This window comes from Osmerus mordax, chromosome 25, assembly GCF_038355195.1.
Source record: "Osmerus mordax isolate fOsmMor3 chromosome 25, fOsmMor3.pri, whole genome shotgun sequence".
Classification (NCBI taxonomy): domain Eukaryota; kingdom Metazoa; phylum Chordata; class Actinopteri; order Osmeriformes; family Osmeridae; genus Osmerus; species Osmerus mordax.
In genome coordinates, this window is record NC_090074.1 from 1,109,332 (window position 1) to 1,123,663 (window position 14,332).

Here is a 14,332-nt window from a genome sequence, read left to right on the forward strand (position 1 = left end):
AAAGGGTCATGGCAAGTTCCTGAGCTATACAACTTAGTGAGCAGTAGCAATGGTATTAACCCAACACACCCTCCCCACTGTCCAACAGCAACCTTCTCGTATAACGTTACCACGGTTACGCGGGTCAGGAGGTCAAGGTCTACCGCAGGTCAGGTTTCAGACGAAGGTCTCTTTATTTGCGGGAAAAGCTAATCGCCATGATTTGTTGGGCTGAACTCTCGTGTGAACTTTCGCTTTTCACACAGTTGACAGAAGAAAACGAAACCTTACTAATACAACCGTGTGGGTGTGATGTCAGCTATTTTGGTGGCCTAACGTTTTTCTCTATTGTGTGAAAGTAAATTAAGTTGTTTCTCCAAGGCATGCGTATGTAAAACAGGACTGATGCTCGGCCACAAAATTGCGTCTGACGGTTTTCCGGGATTTTCTCCAAGAAGCCTGCATGCCGGTCCAATGTAAAAAGTCTGTCATTGTAATCCCTTTAACCTTGCTTGAAATGATCCAGGCAGTGTGACCAACGTCCCTCTCTGGCCTCAAAATGGAAATGTGTTATTAAAATGAGGCCTTACATGGTTCACACACAGTCCCGGCGATTCCAGAGTCTAATTCAAGGAATTAATAGAAACAGAGATCATGCTAAAACGGCCCTTTATTTTGGTTCGGGATTTGCTGTCTATGAGTTGGCTGAAATTGGAATGCTTAGTCTTTCAGGCACAAATTTAAATTGGCAATGAGAAGTTTCAGCAGGTTATTTTATGGCATCCCCCCTGTGAATTTTTTGCATTTCATGCTATTCACTGTGGAAGTGTCATAATTTAAGACACGTTTGTGTCTAACGCTGAACGACGTGAGCAGAGTCTGTGGGAATTGGTACACAGCACAATTTACTACTCCTCTATTGGATTTCTAATCCATAAATTGACACCTTCACCTTCATATTTTAAGACACATGTGTTACAACCAACACATAAACTGGATGTGTTGTTCGATGTCAAGCCGGCATCCTGATTTAGCTATTGCATTCATGTCAACATATACAATGGACACCTTACAATTACACCATACAGTGTGCAGTCAGGAAATTGCTCTATTTCTTATTCTATGGATGCAACATGTGAATCTTTTATTACAAGTTTGTACTTTACTAAACAAAAAATAAGAGTTGTTTAGTAATAACCTCTTTTTTGCCTGCTATCTGAAGATGCGAAGCAGGTGCACATGGTATCGATCGGAAGTCACTCTCTGTGTCCGGGCGGAGTGGATTTCCTTGAATTATGAGGAGGGTCGTAGGTTAAAATGCTCATTCAATTTGAACAGGCCCCGCAATTAACCCTCCATAGATTTAGAAGACTGATTAGATTGCAGTTGGTCATTTTGCCTGACTGTCATTATGTGCCACTAAGTTTGAGGTGTCTGTCTCAATTACAACCAAAAGGGCCAAAAAATGTCATGTGGGCAACATGAACACTCACACACTGCTACACACTCAGGAATATTATTCTGTCTAAATTCACATTTAAACATAAGGTGTTCCCCTGCCCTTCTCTCATTAGTTAATGAGGGAGAATTTAGAGAGGTGGAGGATATCGATCGAGGGCTTTTTCACAGAAACTACACAACAGCTGAATAGTGGATGTCTCAAAGGTAGAGTGGTGAACCGGGTTCCTGTCTGAACTGGGGTAAATTTGGTCGGATTCTTCGATTATCCCTGGAAAGGGTTAGTGAAGGCCAACTGCCGTCTTCAAGCATGTAAACCGCATGACATTACAATAAACTCTTGTGCCCACTCTGCCAGACACTTTCCCCCGCAGTGTAAAAAGAATGCAGCAATCACCTGCTGGAGTTTTCAGAGCTGCAGTGCATTCACAAATAGCGGGGGGGTAATTCTGCTTTTTGAGATGTTATTAGATGATTAAGCGAGCTAAGATGCTACTATAGATGTATAGTCGTAACTATAGAACTTTTTTCACACACAGTGAACATAGAGGAAATATATAAAAAAATGTAAAGGTATTAATATGATATGAGATCCAGTTACCAGCGTGACACTAAAACAGGTAGTATTTATGGTTACTTTTTAACTGAAGTAGAGCCCACACTTTACTAAACTTGAGTGAAAAAGTACTTCAACTCTGAAGTATTTTTAAAGTGTGTACTTTTGCTATCTCTGACAGTCAGTATACACGATCAAGTCTTGAAATTTGATTCCACACACACACACACACACACTCACACACACACACGCGCGCGAAACAGTGGCAACCATCATCAGCACTTGGTGGACCCTGGCTGGGACATAATGAGGATTGCTGAGGTGTAAAGGTCCAGGATAAAGACAAATGGAGATAATAAGCTTTACAAGAGGAGAAACCAGACACTAAAATACCCGACCGAACCCTTCGAGAGCCAGACAGGTTTAGCAGGTTGTTTACGGATTTGGAATCGAAACTGGGGGTGGAAATATATTTAAAGTCAACTTGAATTGAGAATTATGTTCTGTTGAAACACTAGGAATGCCTGGTTTTCAAACTTCCACGGTGTGTAAATTATGAGAGATTGGATGTTGACAGGAAGTGTTTCTCTTCATAGGAAATGAATTACCATTAGTCAAAAGCACACAAAATGCACTTCCTGAAAGAGTAACTGTTTGCTGTGTGAAACAATAGAAAGAGACAAACAGAAATCTGTGTTGTTCTTGTGCCAACGGCAATGCTAAGAACAACTTTCAATGCAATCGATCTCTCTGAATCTTTATGTTTTTAAAATGCCAGAAATGTGACAGAGCCAGGATCTTACACGTTCCCTCAGTCAGAACCACTTTGTATCCACTGTGGTTTATCGGTGAGTTTGCTGAGAATCAGTCTGTATGTTGTTTGTTTGTTTTTGCGAAAAGCACATCCAGATGGATCTGGACTAATAAAATCTAAAATCCAGAAGGACCTAAAACCCAGAAAGATGTCTGAAGTCTCACGGTCTCTTCCTGTTCAGTTGAGAAGTTCAACTTTTTAAAAGACCAGTAGTTGACTCAAGTAACCACATTTAAATGAATGTAGATGAAAATTGATTCGATTTCTCTGTAACCTTTATGGTCCGAGGTACAATTGACCACAACATTGTCAAACTAAAATAACTATTTCGGTTATACCAATATATTTGATGTGTATTTAAAGTATGAGAATGACTGCATATTCTTCCAGTATTTAGTTAGGCCAGTAATGCAAACATCAGACAGATTCATACATATAAATCAGACTGAAAGGTAGGGAAAGATCCATCTGCGTGGTATAGCTGGGTCAACTCCATCACGGACATGATTTCATCAAATATACTTTTCCCAGTTTCCCACAAAACAGTCTCCAGGAGTCTCCAGGAAATCTTATATATGTGTATATCTTATATCCTGTGATTAGACACTTTTATATGATTTAAAGTGTGTGGAGAGTCAACAGACAGTCAATTTTGAACCTTACACAATTTTATATGTCCTACCATATGAAGTTGTCAAGTATACAGCTCTAGATACAGCACATTTAATTAAGTTTATCTGTGAAAATACTGTATAAGTAACAAAGACCGATTGACAAGTCAATCACTCCTAACATGAGATAGTGTTTTCTATCACAACCTTGCCACTACCTCACAAGTAATCACTTCCTCAGTCTAGCAGGATAATTAAACGTGTGATGCTCTGGAGGCAGACTGGGAAGGTATTCATTATGCCTCAACATTTACATTTACATTTAGCAGACGCTCTTATCCAGGGCGACTTACAGTAAGTACAGGGACATTCTCCCCGAGGCAAGTAGGGTGAAGTGCCTTGCCCAAGGACACAACGTCATTTTGCACAGCCGGGAATCGAACTGGCAACCTTCAGATTACTAGCCCGCTTCCCTTACCGCTCAGCCACCTGATTCCCCAGGAAGATTAACAAAGATCAACAGGAAGATTACAACAGGAAGATTACAACAGGAAGATTACAACAGGAAGATTACAACAGGAAGATTACAACAGGAAGATTACAACAGGAAGATTACAACAGGAAGATTACAACAGGAAGATTACAACAGGAAGATTACAACAGGAAGATTACAACAGGAAGATTACAACAGGAAGATTACAAAGCAACAACTTCTGAAAGAAAACTAATTGTTTAGTTGAAGTCCAAAATACAGAATAAGGATGAGCATTTTGATGTGGTATTACATCGGTGGCCTTTGTTGGTCCCGTGAAACTCTATAAAAGGACATTTTCTAAATCCATTAATGAGTTTACAGATCGAAGATGCTTGATAAACAGAAAGGTCGATCAAATAATTGAATTGCCAGACTGTTTCTAAATGTGGAATAGCGAGTGTTCTACCATGAAACATTGTGTGATTATAAAACAACTAGAAAGGACTACATAAGATTTACTGTTGGCGAAATTTCTCTACCTTTTCCCTCACAACCACTTCACCTAACGCTATGGCACTTTGAGCTGAATGAGTTCCAAACGCCCAGTGCATTATGTGATTTCAGGTCTATTAACCTTGAGAGGAAGGCAGAGAACTTCACAATATAAAAGTTTGCACTTGAACTCAAAGCACCATTTTGTATCTTTAACTATTTATTTTCATTGTACGTCACTGTCGAGAGTTTGTGGGAAGGGGATCAATAAAACAAATCACACAGCCGCATTAGGTTCATTAATACAACGCTGTGACTGCTATTGGTCATGCTGTGGTGATGGAATTATGACAATTAATTCAGTCATTAAGTCTTGTTTGTAACCGACAATTACGTTTATTTTGTTTGCCGAACTAGGTACATGCATCACACTGGAAACACTGTGTAGATTTTATATTAACTTAGACACTAAAAAGGAAAATAATGGGCACAGTTTAAATATAACAGCTATGTCCACTTTCTTATTTACAATAAAACACAATTTTCAGAATCAGCTGTGTTAGTCATAATCCCCACATGCTATCAATGTTCAAGTAATTGAAAGAAAATAGGATTACAAGGATTATGAGTTCACATGTAGAATTTGAAGCAAGTTAAATCAACATCATAACTGGGGTGTCAATCAAGAAACGGTCTTTCTTCCCTTTTATAATAAACCTTTGAGCACACAGTACAGACATGAATAAAAACATGTATTCGTTTCAGCAAACCAATTAGCCCTGTGCTACTTAGGTCAGTTTAATCAGAATTCAAAATGCTCTCCAACTATGATAAGATAATTAAAAACACACCAAACATAGCCTACTGCCATAAACATCTCCCACCAAACTGCCTGACAGCCCACACATCCAGCACTGTGTGGAAAGCATCACAATCCTTTCTGCTTATCGATGAATGCCAAGTATAATCTATATGCAGTTTGAAGCAGAGCCCATTCCCAACAATCGATGGTGTTGTGTGTTGTCGATGTGGGGTGCAACATTGACTTCTGCATTGCAAATACGTTTGGTCGATTATTCACTGCTGATGATGTGTAATGGAATAAGACATGCTGTGTCTTGAGCCAAAATGGATGCCGCTGGGAAGAGAGGACTAGGATGCAGCCCACAGCAGGCATAGATCTGTACTGAATGAGAGTCAGAGTTGAATGTCACGATTCAATAGCAGATCAAGATTCCTCAAAGGAAAGACGTGAAGGCAGAACAGATAAAGATGATATTTCTTCTCTAATCTAGACAGATCTCTTCTCTGTCTACATCTATAAAGTTGAACAATGGTTTTTGGCTTTTCAAAACCCATTGACACTGTATGACTATGTTTAGCCTGTGTTCTGCTCCTCTCTCTCACCAACCATCTCTGGAGGAGGGGAGCCCTCACTGAATTGCTCCTCCCAAGGTTTCTTCCATTTTTTCTCCTCTTGGGAGTTTTTCTGGGAGTTCTATGGGCGTATGTGAAGCCCTCTGTGACATGCTTGCGTGTAAAAAGGGCTATACAAATAAATGATTTGATTTGATTTAATTCAAAATGGCACCTGGAACCTCTGAAATTGGGCCCACACAGTCCACTCCTCGCACTTTTAACTTTTCATGAAACAATCTTGAAACAGAATCAAGGCTGTAAAGCCAACCTTGACACACCACATCGACAGAGCTTGACCTTTGAGCTGGTCCAGCAGAGGCTGGTCTCTCTCCAGTGATCAAATAAGCCTTGTCAGAAAATCACTTATACCAGAGAGGAATGACCAACCAGCCAGAAACTCAACAAAGCTGATTCTAACTGGAAATACAGTGCCTGCTGTCAAGTTTGGCATTACAAATTCCATATTTTATGCAGTAAACTGACAAGGCCATTCTCTCTTGAGTGGAGCTTCCGGGAAAAGGAAGAGTATTCCTCCTTAAAACAGAAAACGATCCATTTTTATTCATGATATGCGTCCACTGCAAAGCTATACAGAAAGCCTTGGACGAGAGATTCAGACTGAGTGTCATGTGACCCTGAGAGAAGACTGCTGCAGTGTACCCATGATACAAGAGGGAGACTCCAGTGATAAACAGTTTTAGATCAATTCTGTGGCACTCAAGTAACACTTTCTTAAACTAATAGGAGCAAATGGTAATTTACAGTTAAATCTGCGGTCCATAACATCACTTAACTGGCGTTCTGAATGTTTTTAAAGATTTTTTATTTATTTTTGCCAGAAATGTTCTAGTATTACATCGTACTTCATTTGTAAATTGGTTTTAAAGGCAATGTCTGGCTCTTAGAGAAGTACAGTGGACAGAACAGAACAGGGGGTCCGATCAAGAGGACAGGACAGCTTCACTGGACTCAAAACGACAGCCCTTGGGGACACAATTTGTGACACTTCACAGAGGTCCCACTTCCAGTTCTGCTTCCACTGTGGGTCAGCCCATCCAGCAGCCAGTCAGCCTGTCTGGGTCAGGAGCTGCCATTTCTCCAGACGAGGAACGTTTCAAGTCTGGAGAGGTCACAAATCAATCAGAGCCTAGCGAGCAGCCACATCGGGCCCTGGGTGATGGACACCACATACACACACCCCAGAGCCGCCACGGGTCTCCATAGAAACAAAGGCCGGACGGTGGTGACACTGCAGGGACGGTGAGACCCTTCTTGTCAGCTGGAGCTCGTGACATCGTAGTACGGCGGATAAGGAGATGACTCACAGCTGTCAGAGGAGGCCCACACTGCGGAGGGCGGTGGGGCCCACACTGCGGAGGGAGGTGGGGCCCACAATGCGGAGGGCGGTGGGGCCCACACTGCGGAGGGCGGTGGGGCCCACACTGCGGAGGGCGGTGGGGCCCACACCGCGGAGGGCGGTGGGGCCCACAATGCGGAGGGCGGTGGGGCCCACACCGCGGAGGGCGGTGGGGCCCACACCGCGGAGGGCGGTGGGGCCCACACCGCGGAGGGCGGTGGGGCCCACACCGCGGAGGGCGGTGGGGCTCACACCGCGAAGGGCGGTGGGGCCCACTCTGCGGAGGGCGGTGGGGCCCACACTGCGAAGGGTGGGGCCCAAGTTGTTCGTTCTGCGATCGTTGCTGTTACAGTAAAACCACTATCACAATTCAAGTCACTGAAGTCATTCAATTCCACATCAAGCCACCATGACATGATACCAAACTACTTTATGCTTTCTCATTGTAAGAACAGCAGGGCTCAATAATCAGTCCAATAAATTAACTACACAACCCAAATAATTTAGTAAAATGAAAGGCTTATGGACTGCTAGACTTCAACATGCATAGAGGGCATCTAAAGGTTAGTAATCGATGTTAACTAAATACAGTAGGGAATTTGCAGAATCATCTCTGCCCTTTTAAAAAGCACAATGCCCTTAGGGCATGCTAATCAGCTCTGGATTTACTGGGTAACGTTGCCGCACTGTAAATCTAATCTGAATAGTCAAACAAGCTTCCAGTCCTGTCTGCTGTACCTTTTACTAAAATATCTTATCGGCTATGAAACCCAATGAGCAGACTATCAGATATTGTAATTTGCAATCTGGTGATAACAGGGGGGTGACCCCTAACAGACTTAAGGAACTAAAAATCCATTCTTGCATGAAATTTTGCGTCAGGTTAACTGTTGATGAATGGTGTTTTAGAGAGATAACTCTGTACGGTCAGATAAGGGAGAATCGAGGACTGTATTCTCTCCAGGATTTGACAGGCCTGCAGTCGTCATGGCGCACACAGCACCTCAGGACGTCCAACACCTCGTTCTGCTCACCAAATATGATCCGTTTAGCGCTGGGATTGCTGAATGGAGAGATTCATTCCTCCCAAAAGAAAGAGGAAGTGACAGATGGATCGGCACAAAATGCAAAAAAAAATAAAAGTGGGAAAAAAAGGTGTAAAGATAAAGTGTCTGGAACATTCCAGCTTCCCAAATTAGCAGGGAACTTGTTGTTATGGGATCAGACTGCCTTCATTCAAAATGATCTCCAAGAGCTCTTGGATGTCTCCAAGAGCTCTTGGATGTCTTCAAATCTCGTACAGCATTACATTTACATTTTACCTTTAGTCATTTAGCAGACGCTCTTATCCAGAGCGACTTACAGTAAGTACAGGGACATTCCCCCCGAAGAAAGTAGGGTGAAGTGCCTTGCCCAAGGACACAACGTCATTTGGCTGGGAATCGAACTGGCAACCTTCAGATTACTAGCCTGACTCCCTCACCGCTCAGCCACTTGACTCCCTACAGCAGGACAGGAGAAGGACAGCATAACTGTCCTTCTCCTGTCCTGTGGTGGGATGTCTTTTCTTCAGTCACGACTTCAGTCAGACTGGAAAACCACTGGATTCATCAAATACAATGCATCCATCTTATCATCAATTAATTTCAATGTAATTTTCTTGTTCAGAATCTTTGAATCAAAAGCTCTGTTTTAAAGGCTTGTTGATCACAGTGAGTGATGAGCTAAACCTACTATCTCTTAATCCCCTTCTTGATGAACACACAATATCGTAGCCTTTTAATCACTGCATACCGCTTAAGTATGCTGAGTAAAAGGGTGAGTGTTAAACAAAATAAATTCAGTAAGATACTGATCTAGTGATGATATATTTCGCTACCGATACCTTCACTTTGGCATCCAAAACTACTCTGGCACATGAATTGCTGAGTCAGACATTGTTGTGAATCAGATAAAAACAGTGGAATTAAATAAGGGGACATTTACACAATATATACACTTGAAAGGTTGATCTAAGATACGGGAGAAGCAATAGCTTTGACAGCGGCACTAAATCAAAATAACTGTATTAGTTACGAAATGTCAGACCCACCGTATCACGTGTTCCTCTATAATTCATGGAACAGGAAGCCTCTAAAAGGCAATAAGGAAAGTTATGAACCTGGACGGAAACAGATAAATGAGATTGAATAAATTAAGTAAAATGCCGCTGTGGAAACTTTGCTCGACAGAAATACATCATGTCACCGAGAGCTCTCAGGGTCAACAGACGATACCAGCTCAAGCTCCTGTATGAAACAAAACTAATTTAGCTAGACACAGGGTGGATACAGATCAGTGAGGATACTGTGGTTTTGCAATCCTGACACGATAATGTTATTGCACTGTTATTGACCTTCCTTAGAAGATGGAATCAAAACTGTAACCCTAAAGATGAATGTTTAGTAGTGCTGACTGCTGACCCTTACAGTAGCCAAATCTAGAAATGTCTAAACACGATGGTGACGGCTGAGAAAGGCCGGGTGAGATAGGAGCTTTGGGCCTGTTTGAAGGGAGCAGGGATGGGAGATAAAGCAGAACTGATGAGCTACGCTGGTTCATATCGCGCTAATCCCCATTTTCTCTGCTTGACCTTTGAAAAGAAAAATACACGTTTAAGCTGCAAATCCCAGTGTTAAACAGAGCACACAAAAGACCCGATGAAATCTTTGGTCTCGCGCAAAACGATTAATAAATGTACTTAATGTTATGAAGTCTGAGAGATAAACCACGTTAGCAGTGAACAAACACTGGAATTACATGACGCTTACAGGGTGCCACACCCTAAGTGGCAGTATTGTCAGAATAATAAGAATGTGTTCACTTAGCAGACACTTTTATCCAAAGCAATGTAAAGGGGCTTATTTGAACCAGCGACCTCTTGATCTGCAGGTTAGGAAGTTAATAATTTGGCAGCTACTGTGGGCGAGAAACAAAAAATGGTGGTTAAACTGAAACCACAGTTGCAATTTCTACGAAACAGTTTACAGTTGGGTTCTGGACTGCACTGACTTTCTGTACATGAGTGATTGATGGAAAACATTATAGATTTAAATGACTCAATCATGCATGTATTTAATACCCGACTGTAAGACTGAACATTGTAATCCATGTCATTTATTTCACCTAGACCGTCATTAAAATCAAATGAATTGGAAATCCATATAATTTACCCAGACTCCAGTTATTGCAAGTAAACCCAGACTGAGAAAAGTAAAAAAAAATAGGATGGAATGAATGTGGAACGGGAGTAATAGGCAAACATTAATGACTTCACCCTCCAGGGCAAACCAATTTTCAGGTCAACGTCCTGTGTAAACCTTCTATGGAGGTCATCATTTTGTCCAATGACTCCCTTGTCCTGGCCTGATCCAACTTCCTGAGTTTCCGAAAGGGAAGGAAGAAATACAATTATGTTGAATCTGGAAGGGGATCTGATTTGGGTTCAAACGTTGCGAGCAGCTGGCTTCTTGGTGTTGGGATAGCTGTCCATCAGAGCAACCAATTAATTCAGTCTCTAACGAGTCAAAGTCTTGAATACTGTTGGAAATAACACTGGATTTTTGCTCGGGAAGCAACTGTGTGGGCGACCGAGACGAGAAGAGAGGAAGGTGGGGAGGGGTTGAATCCAAATGTACCCCTGATGGACGCTGATTTAGCAGACGGAAAGGAAAAACAGCACATCTCAGTGTAATGAGCGCAAATGAAATATGCATTAGTCTGGCGGGAGAGAGATCCTTTTCGCGTGAGTGTTTGGCGCCATACATTTTACAGAGAGCACGACGGGTCTTCCCATCCAAGCCTGACCAGATGACTCACACAGTGCCGACAAAAGACCCTCCAGCTGTTCTTAAACATTTCCCATTCGTTTGAACAATTAGATGTGTCGCTTTGCTTCAATTTTGAGTCCCCCACTAGACAAGATAAGGCTAAATCCGTAATTTGGCATGTAATGGACTGCAGTATATGCTAATATGGAATATACAAATTTATACATGTATTTTTACTGCTTTTATAACACTACACTAAACACAACCAACTTCCAATGTCCTGCATTGTCATTAAAGTTGGGTTTTTAGGTGTCATAGCTGACACCCAAAAACGACAATAAAATATTTTTGTTCCTAGATCCAAATAAAAACGGTGATACTTCGGTTGCAAGCACCAAATGCTGCAGTTGTGATTTTTTCGGGGGGGAATTCTCTTACAAACTGACTGAATGACAGAATGTGCCTCTTTTGGCACCAAATATGAATATGTACCTGATTTACTGCAAAACACCTTCAACGTAAAATAAATATCATATCGTCTGGCAGTAAGATTTTGCTTGCCAGTTGCTGCTGTTGTTCAGGGAATGTTTTGTGAAAAATAATTTCCTCTGCCATCCAAAAGATCTGTGATGCAACCTTCTTCTCTGGTTGCTGAAGACACTCCGAGCCAGTGGGCAAGATAAGCAGATCACCCAAGGCCAGACAACCCCACAGCTGCTGGATGAATAGAGCGATTAAGTGAGCACAGACGTGCTTGAACATTAACTAGGCCACAATGAGCGTATCCCTTAGTGACATGATGACTGTCCTCAAGTTCCTCATCTCGCTCCACCACTCACCAAAAACATCTTCATCTTGATTAGGGTCTTTCTCAGCGATGTCACTGTCACGCCATCTCTGTGTTCTCCGACAACAACGCCTGATCACCCTGGCGTGTCTGACGGGAATAGATTAGCATGTGAGACCTTCAGGAGTATCCAACCTTCCGCCTCCGGAATGTGAACAGGCTAATGCAGCTTCAGAAGGTTATCAAACTCGGCAATCCTCGTAGAATTTTCATCAACTGAGAGGGTAAGTAAACAGATATAAAATAGGAACAAACAAATACGGATGCACATTCACACAAAAACTTGTTTGGAAAGTTAGTTTGTGAGGCAGTGTAGCAGCTGCATTCGGCTGGACCGGCATCCAAGAACTAGCGCCATCATCCATGTAGCCAATCTAGGTATTTAGACTTGAAAACCAGAATGCATGATTCAAAACAGCAACATTAATTAGTTCACATAAGAAAACTAGGACATTCTCAACAAAGAAGAGGCAATTAGCATTAATAACTACATATTATTGTAAAATATTCTGCTATTCAGTCAAATAGTCTGTCTGTAACTCTGTGTTTTTTATGCTACTGCCTGTCTTGGCCAGGTCTCCCTCAAAAAAGAGATTTTAATCTCAATGGGACTTCCTGGTTAATTAAAGGTTAAATAAAAATAAAATAAAAAATCATCGACCAAACAACACTAAATGGACTGACCTCCATCTGAAATATATTTAGACTGGCCAGTTTTCTTTCTCAACCACAAAAAACTGAAGATGCTTTTAAGGCAGTACAAGCACAGCACTGAAGCAACAAATATAAAAATGCTATTCATTGGGGCCCTTAGATTCTCAAGTATCGTTCATTTTCTACAGCCTAAAACACAAGTCTGATTCAACAAAGCACCACTTTTCTTTGGAGCAGCCAATGAAAGCACACTGCTGGTCTGTGAAGCACCCAACCACCCTGCACTTTGTATTCAGTTTGGTTCTATACTAATTGAGTTTGGCCTCAATGGGAAATAAAACAAAACAGCAGGTCTCTGCATTATCTTAGCCTCATAATGAAGAACTTACAGGATGTGGCTGTTTTTTGTCCAGTTCACTGGAGGGCCACATTTAGCCTGAGGTATCTGAAGTACAGAAAGTCAAGTTAAAAGTTCCCTAACTTCCATCAAGACTAAAGCCATTTGACCTCCAACTGAAGTCACCTTTTTCATCGACCATTTGCGAGCATGGCTCCTTGGACACACTGGTACACTTTATTAACTCATTCATTCATTTGTTATTTCTTTTAGTAAGAGATCCTTGTTAAATTCCCCTTTCTGACTTTTAATAATAAGGAATCCCAGGCAGAAACAGTCTAAGTATATACCAGTGCCTTTTACAGGTACAGTTAATACTGCTTTATTGAAGAACGTAGGCTGAAAGTTATTAAAATGTGAATCTCAAGGGAATATATTGAGAGAAAGAGTTGTCCACGGGGCGTGTCATTTGCTGAAGACAGTTTTCCCCTCAGTACTGTACATAAACACGAAATTGGGAGCGCAAGACTGTTCTCAAGCAATCATATTTCAGCTTCCAGCTCCGTAGCCAATTGCAAGCTAAAGAATCCAAACCACTCGGCTAAATGTAATATATTTCATGCTGAATCAGGGTTTTATCTGATTTGACATGGTATGACAAGGCCTGATGTACATTTGAGAAATTATGAAACGTATCTCACTTTCAGCAATAATAAACTTAGACGCCCCTGTTTAAGGGCTCTCTAAACTAATACGGATCATCTAACAGGATTATAACTGGCCGTACAGCCAAGCAGGAGGAAATCAGACCACTAAAAGGTAAAGGCCAAAGGAATTCCTGAACGCTTCCTAAATGGATTTGATTTGAGTGTGCACCTTCGCAACAACCATCATAAAAATGAGAAGACTCACTTTACAGTTCCCCCCCCCCCCCATTTCTGTACAAGTCTGAATGTCATGAAAGAACATTTGAAAATCTGTTTGAACTTTCAACAAAAATTGTTCAATTATGTAAAGTTTGTCTAAATTATTACAAACTAATCCTGACAGACAAGAAATAAACTCCTGTTCTCTGTAAAATATCAAACCATATGGGTGACCTGGCAAATGAATAACTGACTAATCTACTGGACTCTCTTATTGATTAACATGAGAAGCAACAGATGTGGATCATTCCCTGAGAGAAATCTGTCTAGCAGACAAGATTTCCTAAAAAGGAAATAAAAGCACTGTAGCGTCAGTAGCGGAGTGTGCTAATCCAGTAAGTGTTAGTTATTCATTCTGTTGATCTAAGCTCACAGTCCTTGTGATCTTAGATCTTAGTCAGTGCTGGATTCATTAAACACATTCCTTCTGAAGGAAAACGCTTCAGTGCCCAGTGATGGTCATCAACAATGTGAAGCCTCAGATGTAAAAGCACCATACTGTAGATCTAACGGCTTCTGTACATCAACCAGTGGGATGTATATGCTGCAGGTTGCAGAGTTGATGCACAAGCTTTTATTGTAAGAAGGCTGGGAGGTA